Below are 24,873 nucleotides of genomic sequence, written 5' to 3'. Positions count from 1 at the left end.
TCCTTTACATAAAATGGTATAGTATTTGCATATAATCTACACACATACTCTAGTATATTTTGTATCATCTCTACTTATAATACTTAATACATTGTAAATACTACGTAAATAGTTGTTACATTTTTTATTTATAGTATTTTTCTTATTGTAGTATTGTTCTATTGTGTTTTTGAAAGTATTTTAGATCCAATCTTGGTTGAATCTGTGGATGCAGAACTTGCAGAAATGTAGGGCCAACCGTATTTCCGCATGGAGAATTTTCTGAGGAAATTTTACCGGAAACTGTATTAGAGGCCAAGCCTTGGAAATTAAATAATGGCTGAATAGATGGAGAAACCTAGAGAATTACCTACATGGAGGTATGTGTTTACACTTGAAAGGGGTATAAAACCCAGAACCATGGAAATATTACATTCATAACAATGCCTAACATAGGTAACATTACATTGCAAAGGGTAGGACTCCCAGACCTTTCCCTTTATTTCTAAGTAGAATTTGTTGCCTTAGGAAAATTAACTTTCTCTCCCTCTCTTAGGAGGGGGAATGGGTGATGGTGACATGTGTATGATAGCGCAGGAGACAGACAAATTCCTAGACAGCAGGGACGGGTCCCCAGTGAAACCTGACCTTCAAGCCAAAGACTGTTTAAAGCCTGAAAACCAAGCTGCCGGTTTTACGTAGAATCCGTGACGGAGTGAGAGCTTCTATTCCTGTTTGCCCACTCTTTCCTGACTGGTCGTTTCCGAATAATGCTTTTTAACCAACAGAATGTTGCCTTTTCCAAAAATACCTCCGGTCAGAGCCTCCTCATTCCAAACCTATAAAAACCCTAGACTCAGCCTCACAGACTTACCCGCTTTTGGGTCCCCTCTTGCAGCTGAGGGCTACCCACTTCAGGTCGCCTTTTGCAGCTGAAAACTTTCCTTCTTTCACTCAAACTTCTATTCTTCCTTATTTGCTATCCTGTGTCCGCATACCTCATTTCTCTTGGTCACAGGACAAGAACCTGTAACCTGCCAGATTGCAGGCATGAAAAGAGCGGCAACATGTGCAGGCACGAAGAGAGCGGCAACATGTACCCGTTCCAGGTGGTAAGTACAAGAGAGCTGTGACATGCCCCTGTTCGCTGAGCTGCAGGCAGCAGGAACAAGAGAGCTGTAACACACCCCCTCCTGCTCGCCGAATTGCGGGAGTGAAAAAGCCACTGAGTGTTACTCCCTTCTGCCTGCCGATCTGTGAGTGGCAGGAATAAATGGGCTTGTAATATGCTCCCAAGCAGTGGACTATGGGAGAAAGAGCAACAAAACTTCTGGGGGCCGAGACCTCGGGACTCCCCGAGCTATAGCTGTAACACCCCTAAGGGCTCTGTGATTGCTGGCATCTCTTAGTTTTCGGGTGCCATTGCATTCCCCTCATCTTGACGCTGGCGCCCAACGTGGATGCTGGTTGCCGCACACCCGGGCTCAGCTGAGTGCTAAGCGTGGAGCCATGGCAGGGGCGGAATCCAAGCGAGCACGAGCTGACTGCAGCCTGCCAGGTCGAGTGGGCGAAGTGAGCCTGGTGGGCCCAAGTGAGGTCCCAGGTAGAGTTTGCAGCAGCCACAGAGATTTCTGGCTGGCAAAGTGGCACCAAAGGAATCCTATGTCATTTCTAGGGGCTCATCTGGGATTGGTGGAAGGGTAAGTGCAAACCTATGACTTTTTAATTCCATTTTTTTTTTTTTCCAAAAAGAGATAAAAATTCTCGCCCCTGTAAGCCAGTTAAGAGTGAGTAGCGTGCCTGCCATTTTTCAGACTTGGAGGAGAGGCTTGCTGGGGAGGACTTTGTCAATTCTCCATCACCCCTCGGGGGGTTGGGCATGTTGGCTTTTTTCCAATCCAGTTTGGCTTCATAGAGGTCTAGCCATCACGTGGGATCAGAATAAGGTCCTGGCCCAAGCTACACCTTGGCATTACTTGAAGGTTCCTGGACTGGCTTCAGTCCCCAACAGTCCATTAGGGTGTCAGCACTAGGACCTCCAGTCTTTCCTATCACATTTTCTTTCTTTCTTTTATGGCTGTTATGGCTCCTATGTGTTCTTATATACAACGTTAAGGGTGTTGTTGCAAACCACAGAGACAATATAACTGAGTAGAATGTGCACTTGGCTCAGTCATCAGGAGTGTAATTCAGAACAATGTGGTTTCTGTCTATTCTTAGAAGCAAGGAGAATACAATGATTGAGAGTTTTCTTTCCCTTATTGAAAAAATCCATTAGCATAGAGCAAGAGGCTATTTCCCCCAGGCACCTTCCCTCCTCTGCATTTAAGTTGTTTTTTTTTTTTCCCACCATGTTAGGAATCAACATAGTCCTGCAAATACTAGAAGAAGCTTTTCTATGCAATGGATTATTTTTTTTCCTTTTGGGAGGCAATCTTGTTAGTGCAGGTCCCCAATTCCTGGGATTCATTCTTTCTTTTCTTTTCTTTTCTTTCTTACTTTTTCTCTTCATTCCTTCCTTCTTTCTTTCTTTCTTTCCTTCTCCTTCCTTCCTTCCTTCTTTCCTTCTCCTTCCTTCCTTCCTTCCCTCCTTCCTTCCTTCCTTTCTCTTTCTTTCTTTTCTTTCTCTTTCTTTCTTTCTTTCTGTCTTTCTTTCTCTTTCTTTCTTTTTTTTTTGTCTGAGGAGAATCTTGTTCAACAGCTTCACTTTAGCATACTGCTTGCGATAGGGAAGCAATGGAGGAGATGCTCCACCAGTTGTTGGCTGCAATTTAGCAAGGACCACTTGGGACAAATTTAATGGGTCCATATACCCTCCAGAGGCGCCTTTTTGTCCCAAATTCTATTCCAAGGTTCAGTTTGAAGCCCTAAAAGAAAATCAGATCTGAGGGATCCAGAGGCAGTCAACAGTAGAAGGCTAGGGCACAGCCCAGGTGAGCATGACTATTCCTTTTGACTCGGTCTTCCCACTTCATGGGTGGAGAACTCGTGCACATCCATGGTATAGATGAGGTATATGGAACCCAAAGGTTACCAACAGCGGAAAGCCAGGGCACGGTGTAGGTAAGTGTGACTATCCCTACTTACTAGGCCTTCCCTCTTCATGGGTGGAATTCGCACTCACATTCCTGGGCAGCACTTGCAAGGGCGCTGGGACCCTGGTAATACAGGGAAAAAAAGAGAAGAAAAGGGACACCTTTTCTCTCTCTCCCTCCATCCTGTGTCACTCCAAAAGGAGGAAGGCGACTAAGGGATGCCTTTCTCCCCTCTCTTTCCAGATGAGTAAGCAACCTTCTTCAGCCTGCACTCAAGTGCATCCTGAATCACTAGAACTCCTTTGACTCTCAGACCCTAGAGGAAAAAAATGCTTTATATTCCTTTGCATAAGGGTTTGGTCAAGTTATAAGCCGCAAAGGGCAATCCCAAGGGAATAGGGAAGCAAACTGCAGAGATGTCTCCAGCAGGGGAATCAGTTCCCTTTGGTCCTACTCCTCCTAGTCCACCCCTTTCTCCCTACCCAGGTTGTCTCTCAAGCTTGTCTGATCCTAGAAATCCTCGTTTCAGGCAGGTCCTGACCTCACTTCTGCCCCTACAACAGATGCCTTGTGAATATGTCCCCATTAAAGTCCAGGTCCGCTTTTCTCTACAGGACGTAAGCCAAATTAAGGGGGTTCCTGGCAAGTTTTTAGACAACTGTGACAGGTATATAGAGGCTTTACAGAATTTAACTCAAGTATTTGAAATTTCCTGAAAGGATAATATGTTACTTTTGAATCAAACCCTGACTACCGCTGAGAAGGAGGCTGCCCTGCAAGCAGCAGAGAAGTTTGGGGATGAGTTTTTTATCTCATATAGTGCCAAGGAAGGGGATGAGCCTTATCCAATTGGAAGAACAGCAGTACCATTGGAGGACCCTACATGGGACCCCAATGATGAAATGGGAGAATGGAAGAGGAAACACTTTCAGGTGTGCATACTGGAGGGCTTACATAAGACTAGAACTAAGCCTCTCAATTACTCCAAACTATCCACAACAGACCAGAGATCAGATGAGAATCTCACTGCCTTCCCAGAAGGGCTGAGAGAGGCCTTGGTAAAGCACACTTCTCTAGCTCCTGATTCAGTTGAAGGACACTTAATCCTAAAGTACAAGTTTATTACTCAGGTGGCCCTTGATATCAGGAGGAAGCTACAGAAACAGGCCATAGGACCAGATAGTGCTCTGAAAGTGGCCACATTAGTCTTTTAGAATAGGGTTGGGAGGAGGCCCAAGAGAGGGAAAATAGATGCAAGAAAAAGACAGAGGCTCTAATGGCTGCCTGGCAGGCTTACAAACCCCAGAATCCCTGAGATGCACCTGGTAACTGCTACAAATGTGTCAAGCCAAGGCACTTTAGGAAGGACTGCCCAGGCAGCATGAGGAAGCCGCCTCCACCCTGTCCAATCTGTGATGGGGACAACTGGAGGGTGGACTGTTCCCGAGACACAAGTCACAGGGTCCAGAGCCAGTCTTTCAAATGGTCCAGCAGGACCAAATGGGTCCCAGCACTCCTCTCCCTAGCTCCAATGGTTCAGACCACCATTACCATCCAGGAGTCCCAGGTGATTCTGGAGGTCGAAGGAAGGAAGGTGGACTTCCTCCAGAGTAACCATTTCTGTTCTCCTCTTCAATCCAGGCCTGCCCTCCTCCCTTAGCATGACTGTGAGTGACATCTCAGGAAAGCCTTTAACCTGATATTTTTCCCAATGCCTTAGTTGTAGTTGAGGAGACCTCTTGTTTACTCACACCTTTTTAATCATGTTTGAAAGCCCAACTCCTCTGCTAGGTGGGGATATTTTAGTTCCTATGGGAACTACCATCCTCATGACTCCAGGACAGATTCTTCTTCTCCCTTTGGTGGACTCAGACATTAATCCAGAAGCTTGGACAACTCAAGGGAAAATTCGCTGAACCGCAACCGCCATACTGATCCAGATCCACCTTAGGGGTCCCACCTCCTCCCTAACCAAAGACAATATCCCTTAAAAGCAGAAGCTACGAAAGGGCTAGAAGCCATGGGCAATAACTTGAGGATGCAGGGCCTCCTCAAACCCTGCAACAGCCCTTGTATTACCCCAATATTGGGGGTACAGAAACCCACAAACTGAACATGGAATCGCAGAGGGTCTGGGATCCAAGTTGGCACAAGGGAGTGCAGCCTGCTGGGTTGAGCAGGTGGAGCAAGCCCAGGGGTCCCCAGGCCCCAGGCAGAGGTCACGGCATTGCAGAGATTTCCAGCTTGCGAAGTGGCACTGAAGGAATCCTGTGTCACATATACACTCCCAGATTCATATTTTCAGAGTTCCTACATTGTACTATGGCATGCAATCTTGTCTAGCTGGCTCTTATTCCCTCACTCTAGAAAGAGCAAAAAAATGAGATGTAAGTAATGACTCTGATCTCTGCTCCAGAAACCTAATGTTTATATTCAGAATAAAGTAAATATATGTAGATTTTTAAAATGTGAGTACTACTGATTTAATAGTGATAGCAATAATAATGTTATTTATTACATTTATTTAGATTTATTTAAACATTTATTTATATTCATAATATATTTATTATATTTATAATTAAATATAATAAATGGATGTGTTGAATACATACAATAATTCTAAAATGTAAATATTAAATGTATATATTTTGAATATGATTGCTTGTAATAAAATATAGACACATTTATATTATATAAAACATATATCATTTATATATCAAACTTATCTGTGATATATATGATAAATATTCCTTTTATTAAAATGACTAGTTATAAATAACATATAATACTAAAATATATCATATTATATATAATACATATTACATTATATGTAATATATAAATATGTATTATATATAATTATGTATATAATATATGATATAATATATATTATAAGTAACATGCTATATAATATATATTATATAACATACATAATCATATGTAATAATATAAATATATATTATAGGTATTTTATATACATATATATATATATTTTTTTTTTTTTTTGAGACAGAGTCTCCCTCTGTCACCCAGGCGGGAGTGCAGTGGTGCAATCTGGGCTCACTGCACCCACCGCATCCTGAGTTCAAGTGATTCTCCTGCCTCAGCCTCCCAAGTAGCTGGGACTACAGGTGCGTGCCACACACCTGGCTGATTTTTGTGTTTTTAGCAGAGACGAGGCTTCACCATGATGGTCAGGCTGGCCTTGAACTCCTGACTTCCAGTGATCCTCCTGCCTTGGCCCCCCAAGGTGCTGGGATTACAGATATGAGCCACCATACCCGGCCAATACTAATAAATATTATTAAAGATTTAGCAATATTTCTTGAATATTTGATTTATGGCAAGTTGCTTAAATTATCTGTGCCTCAGTTTTCTCATCTATAAAATGGATACCAATAATTTTATCTCTCATAAAATCATCAAAAGGATTTCAGGACATAATATATGTAAAATTCTTAAAAATAATGTCTAGAACTATTTATTCATCAAACAATTTTTTTCAGAAAGGTATTTATTATTTTTCCCAATATGCAGATTAAGGAAAGAGGCTTACAAGGGTGAAGAAATCTGCCTAATGAAATACATTTACTTATTGGTAGAATTTTAATGCAAGCATAGGACTCACTTATTCTGAGTTAATTCAGTGGTCATTAAATGCCAATTCATAGGGTGGTGCTGTAGCTCAGTGCATAACAAAATGACAATGATAATAATAATGCAGAAAGTTATTTTTTCATAAAACTAAATATATTCTAATCAGAGAGCTGTCCTTTTTCCTGAAGTTGTGTTTTCAGCTGTCTTTTGATATTAAAATATTTCTTCTCTTATGAAATAAATTGAGAGTAGATTGCTGTTTTGTTGTTTACTTGTTTTGTCCTAACCTGCTTACTTGGTAAATTTACAGTTGGCATTCTAGGTCAATCTCAGAATTTCTATTTTATGATTCATTTCATTTGTCTTAAAGAATTAATTAATATCTAAGAAGTACTTATTAAATCTTTTAGGCCTTTGTCATGCCAGTTTTAGAAATTAAAAAGATTGATTTTCAGCAAATTTATTTAATTTTTTATAGTTGCATATCTTGTGTCAGGACTGAAATTTCAACCTTGATCAGCTGAGTTTCATGCATGCACTCATATTCAAAACACTATATCCAAATATTCTTCTCCTTCAATAATAAATAGCCTTAGAAGGTTAGTAGGCAGTTTCATGACTTCAAAACAATAAACAAAACACTAACCTGAATCACTTTTCTATAGATATAATAGCTACACAGCAAAATGTCAAGATAATACAGATTTTCTGATGGGCAGGAGGCTTAACAGAGTTTTCAATATATATGCTAAATACTACCTGCTAGAATGTCACAATGCTATCAACACTTAAAAACAATCTGATCATAAAATATGTATTATAATTTAAGCTAGAGCTTCTAAACATTTTCAAGCCAAGTATCATTCAAAAATAAATACTAAATATCTAGATTGTTTAAGAGATTCTGGCATGCCAGGCCGAGGGTGGTGGCTCACGCCTATCATCTCAGCACTTTGGGAGGCCGAGGCGGGCAGATCATGAGTTCAAGAGTTCGAGACCAGCCTGGCCAACATGGTGAAACCTGGTCTCTACTAAAAATACAAAAGTTAACCAGGTATGGTGGCTCGCACCTGTAATCTCAGCTACTCAGGAGGATGAGGCAGGAGAATTGCTTGAACCCCGGAGGTGGAGGTTGCAGTGAGCTGAGACTGTGCCACTGCATTCCAACCTGGGTGACAGAGCAAGACTCCGTCTTGGGAAAAAGAAAAGAGAGAGATTCTGGCATGCCTACTTTGTGAGAGCAGTATATTGTGGGATATTGTATATCTCTTGAGAATCACGATGTGTAAAAGGTATATGTTTATCTACAGATATTCCCCAAAGAGAATATCTATAGATGGATATATCCTAATGTATGGGAGATTATGTCAATCCTTGTATTCTATAATATGAATTGAAAAAATATTTTATGTATTATGAATAATGGCAAATGATGCTAAAATACATTGTAATAGTAGCTCATTAACCCTCAGAAAAATCCTGTGAAGTAAACGTTATTATCCCAATTTTATAGATGAAGAAACTGAGGTACAGTGAGTTCGAATATCTTGCCCAAGCAGTAAAACCAGGCAATCATCACAGGCATTATCTGTGCTCTTAACCATTTGAAAATACATTGTCTATAATATAGACAATAGCCAAATGAAACATATGATTGACTTTATATTTAATACAGTCAGATGTCCCTGGATAAATTATGTATTTCTATTCCTGCTAAATTATAATGTAGCAATGATTTTTGAGAATCATCTCAGGTGAGAAAAAATAAAATGTATGTTCATTTCATATAAATTTCAGACATGAATAAAATACACTACTATGCATAATGTTGTAATTTAAAATCTTTGCTTGCCCATTCTTCAGTAATTTTAAGTCTATGCACTACTTTATCATATTTCAATTTTTAAGACAGAACATATGAAAATATAACTTTCCAAAATATTTTGGATCATTTCACTAACTAGTAAGCAAGTAGATATCTTTCTTTTCACATGGAGTTTGGACTGCTTAGTAAAGGAATTAGTACCATAACATCAAGTCATTAAATGGTTAACTGAGAGCTCTTTTCTCTTTAGCTTGTCTCCTTTCTTTGGGGAGATAGATGTTCTGCATATCAGACACACCAATAGATGATTCTATAATTATTTAACACCCAGTCATCTGAAGTCCTGGAGTAGGGTCCAGGAGGAGTCATTATGGATGAGGGAAAGACACTCCGAAGTCTCAGAGCCCTAGCTGTTTACCAACTCTGCTAACATATTTTGTTGTAAGTGATTCAGCTCTCAGTGGTGGATCCTGGCTATCCCTGGGGTAGAGGTGCCACACCCAGCGTCATGGTAACACAATGAATAAAATTATTAACATACAAAATTACATTTTATATATCATTGAGAATGCAGAACTTACACAAATAAATTGCAAGGTAGGAAAAGAAAAAATGATATTCTCAAATTTGGGGTGGTGAGGAGGAGAAATGGTCTCAATCATAAGAAATCCAAACTTTAATGCAGTCTTAGTATTAATAAAACCTGGTCTCTCTGGTAAAGCCTCAAGTCAATTTAACAACAGCATTTTTTTTGAGGTCAGAGCCTGTTAGCCTCTTGAAAAGCTTTCTGTTAAACAGTCAGTCAGTGCTTTTCTCAGGGCTGTATTTAATCAACTGTGAAAGAAATGGGGGATTTAAAGGTCTTACAGTTAAGGGCAAAAGAATCTAAACATCGGGTTAAGAAGAAACAAATACATTCGTCAAATCCTGAGAAAGATATTATAGCCCTGCAAAGTCCTTTGGCTAAGAATAGGAAGAGAGTACCTTTACAGTCATGACCTCATGTTTCATAATCTGGGTGAAAACACCCAGGGAAATGAAACCAGGAACAACAGTTTATCTAGATTTTATCACTTACTGTACTACTCGTTGTTATTTGAAAATCTTTTTGTCAAATATTAAGCCCAATATGTAAAATGGTGCAGAAATAAGACAGACACCATTCTAGAAATGAAGAATGGTTGTTTAAATCTGTCCCAACTGTCCTTCCCTCTTCTCCTGTAGCCCACCCCATGGGATTTCATTTGGCAACATATGAATGACTTCATATTAATACAGTCAGATGTCGCTGGATAAATTATGTATATATTTCTATTCCTGCTACTACTTACCAAGGGCTAAATGCAAGTCTTTATTTTTCTATGTATTTCTAGGGAGTACAGATAGATTTAATTTCAAAGGCTAAGAATATTTCTGGAATATCTGTAATTTACGGCAATGTTTTCCTTTAGCTAAATCCATTTATTTTAATCATTCTTTTCATTTATTCAACTGGAAATCAATAAAGGCACTAAATTAATTCTGCAATTCACTAAAGCAAAAATTCCATTTAACTGAATGAATAGTTGTTAAAGAAAGCCACTATTTTAGCCCCAGTGGATAAAACATGTATGGCTTAGTTTGTCTCTCAATGAATGTCTCTGAAGACTATATACTATGCTTCACTTCAACAAATTATCCAACCTCCAACATAGAACAGACTATTTCCTTTGTAAATTAAAATATAAAGAAAGAAAATATGCTTTTAGTTGATTTCTGATAGCATCTTTCCTTAATTTTCATTTGAGAATAACCAGTTATCTCGATTTTCTCCAGTCCTAATTTAATGACAGTGAAATTAAAAAGACATTGATGTTCTACTTTTCAAACAATGGATCACTTCTGATTAAACTTCAATTGAACATTAAACTTCTAGACTTAAAACAAATTGCCTCTTTTTTCTTTTTAACTTGGACCCAATTTCCTGCTGCCCTCAGGTCTCTCAATGGTAATTAATTGATTTATGAATCAATTGAAGGGCGATTTCAAGTTGAAAAAAAATAGAAAACCTGTTTCTTTTAACAAAATTTATGACCAATATTTTACAAATCACAATTCTCTCTCAAGTTAACTATTTATCAGTGAGCAAATTTCACATTTATAAAGTATTTTTTAAAAAGTTGAGTGTGCAAATTTAATTTCACTTGAAATTATTATTTGCCTTTGTAAAAGTGCCTTAATCAAAGTACCACATCTAACTATACAATCATTAAGTTATCTTATTGTGATTTAATAGAATAAGCAAATCTGAAGAGCAATAATTCTCACAAAACTCTCCATACAAATAGCATGGTTGACTTAGCTAAGTAGAAATTTGGGGCCTGGGTTTAAATTCTAGCTCTGCTACTCACCATTGTTGACTTTAATTATGCACTTTAGCTCTCTGAAGTCAGTTTCTCACGTGTAATATTGGGATCTTGATATCACCTTCAGAGTGCTATTGTATATTGTTATTATATTTGCATATACAGCATACTGTATTTTCATCATATCTATACTAACAGTTATATATTAATATTCAATATTATTAAATGAGAACAATGAGCAAAACACTCAGAATGGTTGCTGGCACAGAGAACTGTTCAGTAAATGCCAACACATTATTATTATTATATTAGTGGATCTTATTAAACTGCATCTCCAGTGCTTAGTATTTCTTCAGATACACTGATAAACATGTTCATGTGAATACAATGTCTCTGAATCTTTATCAGAAACACACATGATCAAAAATTCCACACAAAAGGGAAGAAGATGATAAGATGGCTTTATGACTCAAAAATGTCCAGAATATTTGATAGAGTTTTTACAGTATTATTTGTGGATTAAAAATTCAACATAGTAAATAATGGTAATTCATTGGAAGACCAGAAAACTAGAATACAATGGCTTAAGATCCTGAGAATAAAGTATCATAGCCATCTGTGTGGTCATGAGAAAAATTCTTAAATATTTCCATCCTTTTTCCCTCATCTGTAACAGTTCAACAAATGTTTATTATGCTACAGGTCATTATTTGTACATTGAACATGTAAAAAAAACCACAGTCATTGACATTGTTAAATAAACAAAAAAGAAGAGAGACCAGAATATATAAACACACAGAAATGTAGATAAATGCCATTAGCTATCAGATTGTTGTTTGCAGAACAACTCTCATTTCCCAATTTGCTAAGAAAGCTAGAAAAATCTGCTTACATAGGGTGATCCTCTATGTTTTCCTACTTGTATTTAAATGAGATCATCTATGTTTAAGTCCTCAATGTGTAAATGGATAAGAGTGAAATCTCAACAAACACAAGTTTATTAACAATTTTTAGAAATTAATTTTTAGCTTCCTATTTTAAATTTAGAATTGATATTCGAGGGCTGGAAAAGATATTATAAATTAGGTAAATTCCTTTTTTTTACATTGAAAAAAACTAGCATAAAGAAGGTGACTGATTTACCCAGTATAAAGAGAACTAATTTGTGGGACAGCTCAGGATAGACTTTGAGAGACTGGTGCTTGTTCTAGTCACCATAGTGCCACTTAATAATGCCAAGTACCCTTCCTAAACTCCTCATCAAAACTGCAAGTCGTTCACAGTACAAAGGTGACTAGCGACTAGCAGTTGGAAGGGAGATGGGAGAGGGAAGAAGTGTGTAAGTTAATTTCCCCTCTGCTATGCTGTCCAGCATCTAGAGTTTTGTCCATTGCTTAGTTCATACACTGTAATGAAAGAAAAAAGGTTGAGAATAAACAAAATATGAGCTCTGGTAATGTATTCATTATAACAATAGTCCCCAAAATGGAAGAATTACATACACAGTCACAAATATGCCTATGTAAGTAAACTACAAAGATTTAGTTTTCAATTAGCAATAATTGTGCTTCGGATAAACCTCATTGGCTACGATACTGCCACTGCACAAAGCTAACTACAAAGATTTAAAAAAGGAAAGAAACATATTCCATATCTTAAAAAAAGTCATATATACTATAAATATGACAATGATATAAATACTACACATATGTATTTTAACATTCTTCAATGGAAATCTTTTCTATGCTTCCTTTAATAAAGCCATTCTAATTTCTAAATGGAGGTCTTATTTATATTAATATCCTTAAAAATTCTATGATCTTTGTACACTTCTCATTGCTTCCAATGTTTCAGACTACACTTTTTTTTTCCTACTGGCTGTCTCAGTTGAATTGTGATGATGAGGCCAAAATCAGTGTTCAATCTCTATGTGGGCCAATAGACCTGTCACTGAAAACCTTTTGTTAATCTGGGTGTCTATTTTCATTCTATTTCGTGATCCTGCAATTATACACTGCTGCTCCAAAGTGAAACTGGCTCAACACAGAAAGAGCGCTTAGTACAAACAATTATTACTACTAAAAAAAAAAAAAAATCACACTGGGCCTTGGATCAAGACGATTATCTTTTTGGTATATGTTTTATGGTGATGGCTCAGAATAGTGGTACACATCAGCATTTATTTTGTTTGGTAAATATTTTACAAATAATAAAAGTCAATTATATAAATAAAATGTAAGCTATGCATAGTGGCAAAATGGTAACATTTACAATTTCAATTATGATACCACTCGGAAGCAATTTATACTTTGCATATTATAGACATTCACTAAGCTTGTGATGGAAAAATGAAGGATCAGTATAGTTTCCATGAATTTAACCTATTATACAACTGAGAATATTATTAAATCAACTTATATCTAAAAGACTCATTGTTTCCCAAATTTCATAACTCCTACACAATCGTTATAACAATGTTTAAAGGATTGTCTCATTTTGCATTCAAGATGTATGCCAAAGTCTGTGGAAGCATGAAGGCGAAAAACACACTGGGAGAGAGGATAAAAAGAAGAGCAGAACAAAAGTACCTCTTGTGTCTGCACCGCAGGCTCTCTGTGTCTTTATAGAATGGATTTCCTGTTCAATAAATAAAGCGCTGGACACGGAACATATTTTGCAGATAAACTGCTTATAATAAATTTTATATTGTGGAAATTTTTTAAAACAGAAAATGCAGATTTAGGAAAAAGTGGAGCTAATCTTAATTAAAAGATTAAAAGAGGAACAATATTTTAATAAAAATGATGTTTTGAATAAATTAGCCCATAGTCCACAATCTGAAAATGGAAAGTATTCTAGAACTTCAGATTGTGGACTATGGGCTAATTTATTCCAAATTAAATGCCATGTCCCACAGACGTCATTATTAATTAATTAATTTCTCACTTAGTGGAAATAATTAATAATAACATCTGTGGGACATGATATTTGAGTGGCCACACATTCTGGTAGCAATGGGAATCAAATGACAGGATTCTAATCCAGGTTTTGTCACTGACATAGTGACCTGGGGCAAAAATCCTTAGCATTATTGCCCTTGAGTTTTTAGTTAATATGGTATAATTCTAAATTTCTCAAATTTCAGATTCAATATGATGTGTGTGTGCGTGTGTGTGCATGTGTGTGCGTGTGTGTGTGTGTTCCATGTCACCTGCTCTTCTGTCTCTAACCCATTGTTTCTCATTCCTAGCTGCACATTAGAATCACTTGGATTAAAACTCATGGATGCTTGAAATTCATCCAGAACAATTAAAACTGAATAATAGATTGATCTTAAAAGATACATTTTCACAAAATCCTTTATTAAGAGTCAACGTCTTCCCTCTTTTACAAGTGTGATCAAGAAGCATAATCACATGTTTTTAAGAAATGCCAATTTATAACCAATTTGAACTACTCAGTAGTTGTTAACTGATTTTCTAACATTTCAAACGATGTTTTACTACCCTTGAAAAAACAGGAAGTAGTAAGTCATATATTGACCCCTCCATACCACCTTTATTTCTGTATACTCTATTGCCTTTGCCCATAAAATAGAGATTAGGTTATTTATGGTGTATATGTAAATCTATCAAGGATTACACACATGTGATTCTGTCTCAAATTATGAGTTGAAAAAGTTTTTGATATGACAAAATATGTATAAAGTTAGCAGAGTGGAAGGAAAAAAGCATAATTATGAATTATACACATACTACTATCATTCATGTAAAATACTTAGAGAACATCTGAGAAAAATACAATAAAATGTAACAATGAATATGAGATTATAAATTGCTTTTTCTCTTTATACTATTATTTGCTTTCCATTTCTTTAGCATTGTGTGCATATTATATTTACAAATAACACTTGAATTTAAAAAATATATAATCTAAGTTCAATGGAACACTCATCTGAAAAACATTTGGCTTAATGCCAGAATTTTCTTCAGGTTCAAAAAGAAGCCAAACTTCACAATACACCTTCTTACTCTCTCTGTGTAATTTTCTTTCATACATTCATTGAATGAGCTGCAGTTCAATAGCTTTTGTGGTCTTCCTTTTCTCTCCACTTGGTGTGGTATAAAAGATATTTCAAAAAAATAAATATAAGCAACTCAATTGCTTGTTAAATTTTATGTTAAGGATATGTACTGATCCAGCAAAATTACCACAGACAGCCACACATGCTGCTGAAATGTAAGCTTCCCTGCCCACCTGTCTACAGGAAAAGCAAGTGGTGACTCAAAATTGCTTTGCTCTTCTCTGACACTTCAGCTAGAAAACTAAGACCAAGGAACAGAAGTATGCTAGGTTTTCCTTACACTCTTCTGTTTGCCTCAAGTAGAAGCAAATCGTAATATGGATTTAGAATAAATTAAATACAGTCCATTCAAGTATATGAATGCACAACTGGGATTCAAAAGCTGTAGATGCTACATCTGTTGCTCTACCAGAAAGATCTGTTAGTGAATAGCTAGTAATTTCAGCTGTAAGGAGTTCCGCAATATTACACCTCAAATATTATGTATATTTTAGGTGAATTTAAGCTTAAAGAAAATATCTTTTGCCCTTAAAGTGACAAAATAGATTTTTTTTGTTATTCCCTTTCTCCCTCAGTTATTTTCTGACATCCGCAGCAGCAAAGGCATTTTCATATACCAAAAAAAAGGCTACTTTCTCTGACTTTACTTAGACTAGCAAAAAAGGGAAACTAATACTTCCTTTTCTTCTAAATATCAGGATTGGGATTTGCTCTTCCAGTGGCTTTGCTTTTCTATCAAGTATCCCTCATCAAACTGGTAGTAACAGCACCTGTTTTTAACCAAGGTGCTGGGCATGAAACCGTCATTTCTATTGAGGTTTTCCTCAGACTTAAATACTTTGGCACTTTAAAAAGAAATAGATCAACAACCTTTGGAGACACAAGGCTTCTTTTGTTCTGTTGCTCTTTGTTCCTTTCCCTTTGTCCCTTCTGAGGACATACAACATCGTAGTGATGTAAAGAACAGTTGCTAAAACTTGCTGAGAGGTCCAGGTAGCTAAGCAGGCTTGAAGAACGTCGTCATAGATTCTCTTCCTCACCAGTCTTGTGACAAATATTTTCCTTTGGGTTGCTGTTTTCCACCAAAGGATACTGAGCTACAGGGCAATACTCTGAAGAAAGTAGTTATTTTATTCACCCTGAGTATATGCTCTAGTGATGCAATTTGTAGTCCAATAATTTATGAATAAGCACAGATATTAATATAGGGAGCAATGTACTATCCCAAAAATTTAAAACCAAGAGTCTGTGCTGTAAAATTATAATTAAATGTTATCTAAATACAGGTTTAAAAACCAGCAATACACAGTTAATCTATGCTGTAGAATTATAATTACATGTTATCTAAATACAGTAAAAAAAAAAAAAAAACAAAAAAAAAAAAACAAGCAATATACATCTAGGTGTCCTCAGCCTGAGGAGTGAATGAAGGCTGCGAAAGGAGGAAGAGTAAAACATATGCTTACATTGAAAGAGGAGGCAAATAAGCCTATCTTTTTCCTTCCTCCAAATTTAAATTATCTTTTTTCTGACCAACTCAGTTACCAGAATGAGGTCTTCAGTCTGCATTATACATAAATACATAATTTTATTTCCCCCTAAGAATTTCCCTACTTCCTGCTGATGCACTGCAATATCTTTTTTTAATGGGAATAAAATCTTTCCCATCCATACCTAGAAATAAAAGCTTAGAAAACATATGTGGATTTGAGCAGACATTAACTAAAAAATCATTGCTACAGACTTTCTTTCAAGGTGCACAAATGACTCATGTCAGATTTCTGTATAGAACTCAGAAGGAAAGACACTAAAGGAGTCCTTATTGAGGGAGGAACAAATGAGCTTCAAAGGGTCTGGTGGCATTAAGGTCATGAGTAGATGACTGACATCAGATCTCTGCTGATTCTGGTAAGAGTGTGGGTACTAGCAAGCACGAAAGGTAAAAGGCTTTCTTCATAAAGGAATAGCTAGAGAATGAACAATTTTTATGATTTGGGAATCCTGTACTTGGCTCCAACTCAGTATGAATAAGCAGAACCTGTGATACTGTCTAAGCCATGGATTATCCAGAGTTATAGGACTCATGCTAATCAGCACTGCCACCATATCCTCACTGCCAATCTCTCTTGCCTAGACTATTGCAGTAGCCCTCCAATTGGTCTTCATCATTATTGTCCATCTTGTGCTTCAACATTGAAGCCACTTTTCTAAAATGGATACCTGATGAGGATGTTTTCATGCTTAAAATCTTTTAATTTTCACTGATTCATATAAAGAATGAAACCCTGAGCATTATATAGATAGTGGTTCAGGCAGAAATATATAACCTGTACCTAATCAAGAGGAAAAATTAGACAAACCCAAAATGAGGAATATTTTATTAAAACAGTAGAAGAAATGGGAAGACTTTTAAAAAATTTCAGCTGGGCGTGGTGGCTCACGCCTGGAATCCCAGCACTGTGGGAGGCCGAGGCAGGTGGATCACGAGGTCAGGAGATCGAGACCATCCTGGCTAACACGGTGAAACCCCGTCTCTACTAAAAAGACAAAAAAATTAGCCGGGTGTGGTGGTGGGTGCCTGTAGTCCCAGCTACTCGGGAGGCTGAGGCAGGAGAATGGTGTGAACCCAGGAGGCAGAGCTTGCAGTGAGCGGAGATGGCACCACTGTACTCCAGCCAGGGCAACAGAGCGAGACTCTGTCTCAAAAAAAAAAAATTTTTTCAATGTCATATGAAAAAAAGAAACTACAATGAGATACCACCTCACACTTATTATGATGCTACTATGAAAAAATATAACTATGAAAATATCAAGTTTTGGCAATGCTATGGAGAAATTGGAACCTTTTGCATTATTGGTGAGAGTATAAAATGGGACAGCTGTTATTAAAAATAGTATGGAAGTCCCTCCAAAAATTAAAAGTAGAATTACAATATGATTCAGAAATTCTACTTCTGGATATATACCCCAAAGAACTGAAAGTAGGATCTTGAAGAGATATTTGTCGTTGTTGTTGTTGTTGTTTTTCTTTCAGGATTTTACTCTATTGCCCAGGCTAGAGTGCAGTGGTGCAATCATAGTTCTCTGCAGCCTCAACCTCCTGGGCTCACGTGATCTTCCTACCTCAGCCTCCTGAGTAGCTGGGACCAACGGTGTGTGTCACAAAGCCTGGCTAATTTTTGTGTTTTTTTTTATAGATGGGGTCTTGCCGTGTTACCCAGGCTTTAAGAGGTATTTTTATATTCATGTTCACAGCAGCGGTATTCTCAGTAGCTAATAAAAACAACCCAGTATCCATCTACAAATGACCGGATAAGCAAAATGCAGCCTATACATACAATGGAATACTATTCAACCTTAAAAAGGAAGGCGATTCTGGCATATGCTACAACATGAAAAAACCTTGGGGACTTTATCCTAAGTGAAATATGAAAATCACAAAAAGACAAGTACTGGATGAATCCACTTACATGAGGTACCTGGAATAGTCCAAATCATAGAGATAGAAACTAACAGGTGGTTGTCAGGGCCTGGTGGGAGAAGGGAGTGGGGAATCACTGTTTACTGGGTATAGAATTTCAGTTTTGCAAGATGAAATGAATTCTGGAAATGGATGGTGGTGACGGTTTCAAACAATATGAGTCTATGTATAATAACTCAACTGTACATTTAAGATTTATTAAGATGGTAAATTTTATGTTATACATAAAACTGAAAAAATGTTTACAAAAAGTAAAAGAGATGGAATAGGGCTGTGGAAATATTCTAAATAAATGCGTTTTAAAAATGTAACTAAATGAAATATCTGATTCTCGATTGAATCTTGTACTGTAGATAAATAAACGCTATAAAGGACATTATTAGGCCAAGTGAAAAAACTAGAATATGAGCAGTAGATTAGATGAAAGACATCGTGTTAATTTTAAAGTTACTGAAGCTGCTACTGCATCGAGGTATGTAAAAGAATGTTCCTATTCCTGGGTAACATACAAAGACACATTTAAGGTAAAAGAACATGATGTATATAACATACTCTGACATATTTCAAGAAAAAAGTTATATAGAGAGAAGGAGAGAAAGGGAGAATAAATGATTGATACATGGGGAAATGTGTTAACAATAGATGAATCTTGGTAAATATAGGGCTACGATTATTTGTATTATTTTATTATTAGTCTTGCAACTTTTCTGTAAGCTTGAAAATGTTACAAACCCTGCATATGGAATTTAAAGCTCTTCATAATTGGCTTTAGTCTATCTCTGCACAACACTGTGCTGAAACTGATAACGCTGAATCACAGCACGGATTTTTGTTCAAAACCTTTAACTTTGCTATTTCCTCTGCATAATAAATATCTACTGGTGCTCTAAAGTCTAGATCAATTATCATTTCCAGTCTTCCCAGGCAGAATTAAATGCTTCTCTTTGACCGTATTGGCTTTATTGGGACATATATATAGAAAGAGCTAAAAATAATGTGTGTGTGTTGACATATACACACACACATTATATTTAGCTCGCTCTCTCTCTCTATATATATATAGGTACACACATACAAATAAATACATAACATATTATGCTTACATACATGTTACATATATAGATATATAGTACTTACCACTGTGTATTAAAGTTCAGAATATGGCAAAATACCTACATTATGCATTCAACAAATGTTTTAAATTAATTAATGATTAATCATTAACTAATTAATGCTAACTATTACTCCATGAGGAATTTATATAGAAATGGATATAAATACATATTCACCTGTATACTAAACTATATCATACCTCTCTGCCTTATCTTTTATTTTCCTGTCTACTCTTCTATCAATAGTTACAATACGTAGATAAGAAGACTTTCAAATTCATACTTTTTGAAGAGATGCTTATAGGTCATTAATGCTGGAAAAACTCCCTACACACATAACAAAGTTCAAGTCTACCTGAATATACAATCACAAAAGTATATGTATTAATACCTATCTAAAGCCCAGTTTATAAAAATATCAACTGTTTATCATGTTTTTGCAATTGGTAAAAATATAAATAAATGCTGACAAATTCTAAGAAGCACGCAGCTTAATTCTGCTAAAGCAAAAATTTTATAACTTCTGGTAAATATTTCTACAATATAACTATGGCCATATATCTTTACTCAAAGTATGGTTTATGGCTAAAGACATTATAAAAAACATAATTAAAGCTGACAGTCTGGTTTTTGGTTGTGGCATTTGGCGTTTATGAAAGATATTGAATTTATGTGTTAGGAATGAAACCCTCTGTTTATTCATGGGTCAGCTACTGTGTGGGTGTATGTCAAGGCATTTTATCAACTGACTTCAATTTTTACCTAGAACAATAAATATCTTTATGGGAGATAGTATGATTCATTCAGTTTGTTCAACCTACTCAAAGTATTTTAAGAGAAATAAAGTCTAAAATGCTGGATTCTGACACTCTTTATGTCAATATATTGCTGTGAACTTATAACTTGCTCCATATCACCAGATATCCTGTGCTCCTGACACATGCATTATATTCAATCACTTTATCAAAATAAAGTGGGATTTTTCATATTGTGTCCAACATCATAGAGCTAAAAATAATAAAAACCATTTTGCTGTTTGGTGTAAGAAAGCATTGGTGAAATGCATTCACTATGTCAAGTATAGAAATAACAATTAAATATAATTTTTTAACATACACATACAATATTTTGATATTAATATGGTGTTATTAATTATTTCCATTTTAATTAGTTTAAAACATTAAAAGTAAAGGGTTATATAAACATTCATAAGAATATTAAAATGTGCTTCAAAGTAAACATCAGGTACATCAAAATAAATTTAAATAATTAGAAGTCATTTTAGGCATAAATAAAAATGCTATCTTTCATTTATCCGTATGCCTAAAATTGTCTTTTCTAAGCGGAAAAAAACCACTTTGTTTAACACAGATTTTTCCTTATTGTAATTAGAAATGCAGATGGAAAGACTAAATTAGGCAATGGTTGACAGGAGGAAAGACATTTGCTTTAAAATCGTTGGGAGTGATTTCAAGTTCAAATCTTTTGAAATGAAACAAGGTCCATTTGTCACAGAATATAATTCGATGCCACATGGTCTGGTTAGTTGGCTCAACTTTGATTAAGACTAAGACACATTTGTGGGACAAAAGGCAAATGAAGTACAGACACCAGTAAGGAAAAATGCTCAGAAAAATATTAATTCATTTCAAGCTTACAAAAGCTAACATATGTAGGTTTTCCATATCTCTCCAAGAGCTCATCTAATACTTTTCACTGATAGTTTATACCTTAAAAGACAAAACATCTGCTATGCAATAAGATGTGATTCTTCAGAAACTTAAGAAATTTGAGATTATGTGTATGTACATACATTTAAAAATGAGTGTCTTGAGACTAAGGGGATAAAAGAATATAGAGAGATTTATATAGAAAGAGGAATATATACATATATGTGTTAGATATATATACTGATTTGATTATATATCAAGTGTATTTGCATATGAAATTCAAATATATCTATTGAATATTTATTTTAATATAAAATATACATGCACATATATAAAATGATATATGTCTTTAAAATTATGTGCAGTTTGATTTACACGTTCAAAATCTTAAATTGTGTATGATATACCTGATATTTATTTTATTGAATTTAAATATTAGGAACTGTGGGATATAACACTGTCCTGCTCTCACACAGCTGATATGGGCCTAAGATTTGAATTCATAAAACTATTAGGCAACAATGTTTAATCTAAATATTACTTTCAAGTATTCATATAATATTAAATGAAGGCAAATATCTTAAACTGTTTCTACAATAATGCTGACTAGTACATATAGTAATGGGTAATATTATCATAATAAAGATTCCATTTTGGTCAAAGAAAGCCTCAACTACTATAGAAATCTGTTACTGAGTAAAGCTATATATGTTCTACCTCCATTAACTGGAAAATGATTGTATTTACACACACATACTCACACAGTAAAACAAAGGGGAAAAAAGAAACTACAGTGAGGATGAAGAAGCCTGAATGTTAACACAAATAGAATATAACTTAGAGTTGGAGAAAGAACTTGGGGGACTTGACTCAAGGTCCATCTCTATGAATGTACTTGAGGAAGGGTAGGGCAGAAGCTGAGAACTCACTCTAAAATCAGACACCTGGCTTCAGATTCATCCTTCATATTTACATAGCTATAAAAGCTACTTAAACTTTCAAAGAAATAAATGAATTTATATATAATAAGATGTTTAACATGATACTCATTTTATAGTAATTACTCTATAAATGTTAGCCATTATTATTATAATTATAATGATAACCTTTGTCAAGAAACTGAAACTGAGATTATCAGTAATTTTATTGGGACTATGGAATTAATAATGATTCCTATGTGACAGGATTTCAAATGAATATACCACATAATCAATAAAATTCTTCATAATTGTTATCCTACAGTACCTATATGCCAGTGTAAATTCATTAGCAGTAATTTTCATAGTTCACATTTCAGAATCACTGCTGGAGTGGTGCTAGGTTTGCTAATATGTTATTACCACTGAGGCCACACCATGAAGAGTATAACAAAGATGTTCTTCCAAGGCACTAAGTAACACCTGCACTCAAGGCCTTCACATTGTTGAATAAAAGAAGGATCCAAACAATGTAACTTCAAATGTGTTTCAACTTGTAAAACATTGAGTCATTAACCTTAACAATGTCAGTGCGCTCTTACTACAAAACTCAACTAAACGAGTGTCCAGGGGAATTTTTAAGAGCACAATTCATGAAGAGTAATGTACTAAAAGCATTACCAAAGGCTGTTAGAGGGAATGCACCTGAGTGCACTGTGAAGGATTAAGTAACCTGTAACAGTGGGAAAGAAAGGTAAATACACGGAAAAGGCTCCAAGTGTGAGAACATCATATATATTTCTCAGAATAGCAATTGGCTATTGCAGCTGGAGTTGTGCTTTAACATTTGAAGACCTATGAGATAGCGGGGAAACTTCAATACTTTGAGTCATAATAGTTATCCCAGATCTGTCACTTAATATGACTGTCTTAGTCTTATCATCCATAAAATGGTGACAATAATCTTTACCTAAATAGCAGAGCTCTGGTTATTATATGAAACAAGGGGAAAGGCCTTGAAATATGTAGAAAACTAAACAAATCAAGATGTTGTTATTATTAACATTAAGAAAATGGAATTACCTGAACCTGTTTTTCATTTTCACCTGCTCCTTCCATTTTAAGAATCAATAGCATTTACAAAAAAAAAATCTTAGGGCTATGTTTTTAGACCCAACTGTGATGTTAGAGGAAAAATCTTTACTATCTGGAAGATTTTGTATAAAAGATAACAATCTATTCAGCCTACTGTATGTAATTTCCTATCTAGGTGTTCCGCCTATGGGGTCACATAGCAGAATTAGATAAATTGAAGTCCAAAGTCATTCAAAACAAGACTGTTTTACAAAGTCTTGATGATTTATAAAATAATTAGTGGCAAAGAGCATGAAACTAACAAGATTGATGGTTTTATCTGTTTTGCTATGCCCCTCATTACATAGAATAATATTTGGAAGATACATAATACAACATATACATACATCTATATGTATATAAATACCCAGAAATGTATGTCTATACACATATACACATGTAGGGAGAGAATAGAGATAATGTTCATATTCTTTAAGAGTATGGCTCTTCAGAGAAAATATCATAATTTTTTATTTGAGATAATCATGCCTGAAGTTTATGGAGCATTATGCTAGAAACTGTGCAAACTCTAATTCTAGATAAATATAGATGTAGATATTCATGTAATTCAGAATTCTCAGCTGGGGACAATTTTATCCTTTGATGAGGGGGGATTTAGCAATATCTGGAGACAATATTGGTTGTTACAACTTGGGGAGAATGGTAACTATAGTGGCATTTAGTAGGCAGAGGCAAGTGATGTTACTAAACACCCTTCAAAGCAGAGGACAGACCCCTACAACAAAGAATTACTTGGGACAAAATGCCAATAGTGCTGAGGTCAAGATAGCCTGATGTAATACTCAACATAATCATGAGGCAGGTATCATGACTCTCACTCTATAGATAAAGAGATTAAAGACATTAAATTATTTATAAAAGGTTACAATCCAGTAAGAAACAAGGCTAGAATTTAAATCCAGGGAGTTTGATTCCTAAAACCACACTTTTACAAATTCATTCTCACTAAAACATCTTAACACATCTCTCATTCTAGGTAGAATTAGACATGGTCTTGCAGTATTGATTATTGAGACTTCACAGATATAGCAACAAACCTCAACTTTTATATCCATATTCAGGTTTTCCCTTCACCAATTAAAGGAATGGAAATCCCAAACAAGAGGAAAAATGACTGAATTGTTGATAAATAAACATTCACTCTATTCGAATTTCAGATATGTTGTACCCTCTGCTTTCACAGAGATGGAAAACTTGCTTTGAAAAGTGCTAATAAGAGTTGAAAGTTACCTTCAAGAAGTTATGCATATTTCAGAAGAAATAAAAGTCATTATGCATTCTCTCTAAAGAGGATACAATCTCAAACTGTCAAAACCCTAAACCCTTCTACATATATTACATATAAATGCCATCTTTTAGAAACCTCTTTCCATTTTTTCTTCTAAATTAGCTTAGCAGGCCATAGTATTATAGTATCTTGGTCTGGCCTGTGAATAATGTGACAGGTAATTTTTCTACTTCTTTTTGCCTGTAGTTAAGTTTGACTGCAGATATGGAAAACAACTTTTATGACTTAGGCGGTAAAAATAAATGTTCTGTAAGCCATATACAGCTAGGTTCTGGACAGCTAGCATAAAATATTACATACTGAATTTATATCTGCCAATAAATAATTTAAAAAACTAGGGATATTTTATGGTAATGTACACTAAAATATTTTCTCAAAACAAATTG

At 35.5% G+C, this 24,873-nt stretch overlaps 1 protein-coding gene and 1 non-coding gene across 2 annotated transcripts in view; both read right to left on the bottom strand.

Annotated features, from left to right (window-relative positions):
- The window catches only part of NAALADL2 (N-acetylated alpha-linked acidic dipeptidase like 2), a 1,375,347-nt gene that overhangs the window by 191,161 nt on the left and 1,159,313 nt on the right, over window positions 1–24,873 (bottom strand). The window lies entirely within an intron of this gene.
- Window positions 12,259–12,393, bottom strand: LOC112439328 (U4 spliceosomal RNA). Its single transcript, XR_003027632.1, has one exon. It is a non-coding gene; the product is annotated as a U4 spliceosomal RNA (small nuclear RNA).

Source organism: Pan paniscus, chromosome 2, assembly GCF_029289425.2.
Source record: "Pan paniscus chromosome 2, NHGRI_mPanPan1-v2.0_pri, whole genome shotgun sequence".
Taxonomy (NCBI): Eukaryota; Metazoa; Chordata; class Mammalia; order Primates; family Hominidae; genus Pan; species Pan paniscus.
This window is presented reverse-complemented; position numbering and strand designations above follow the sequence as displayed.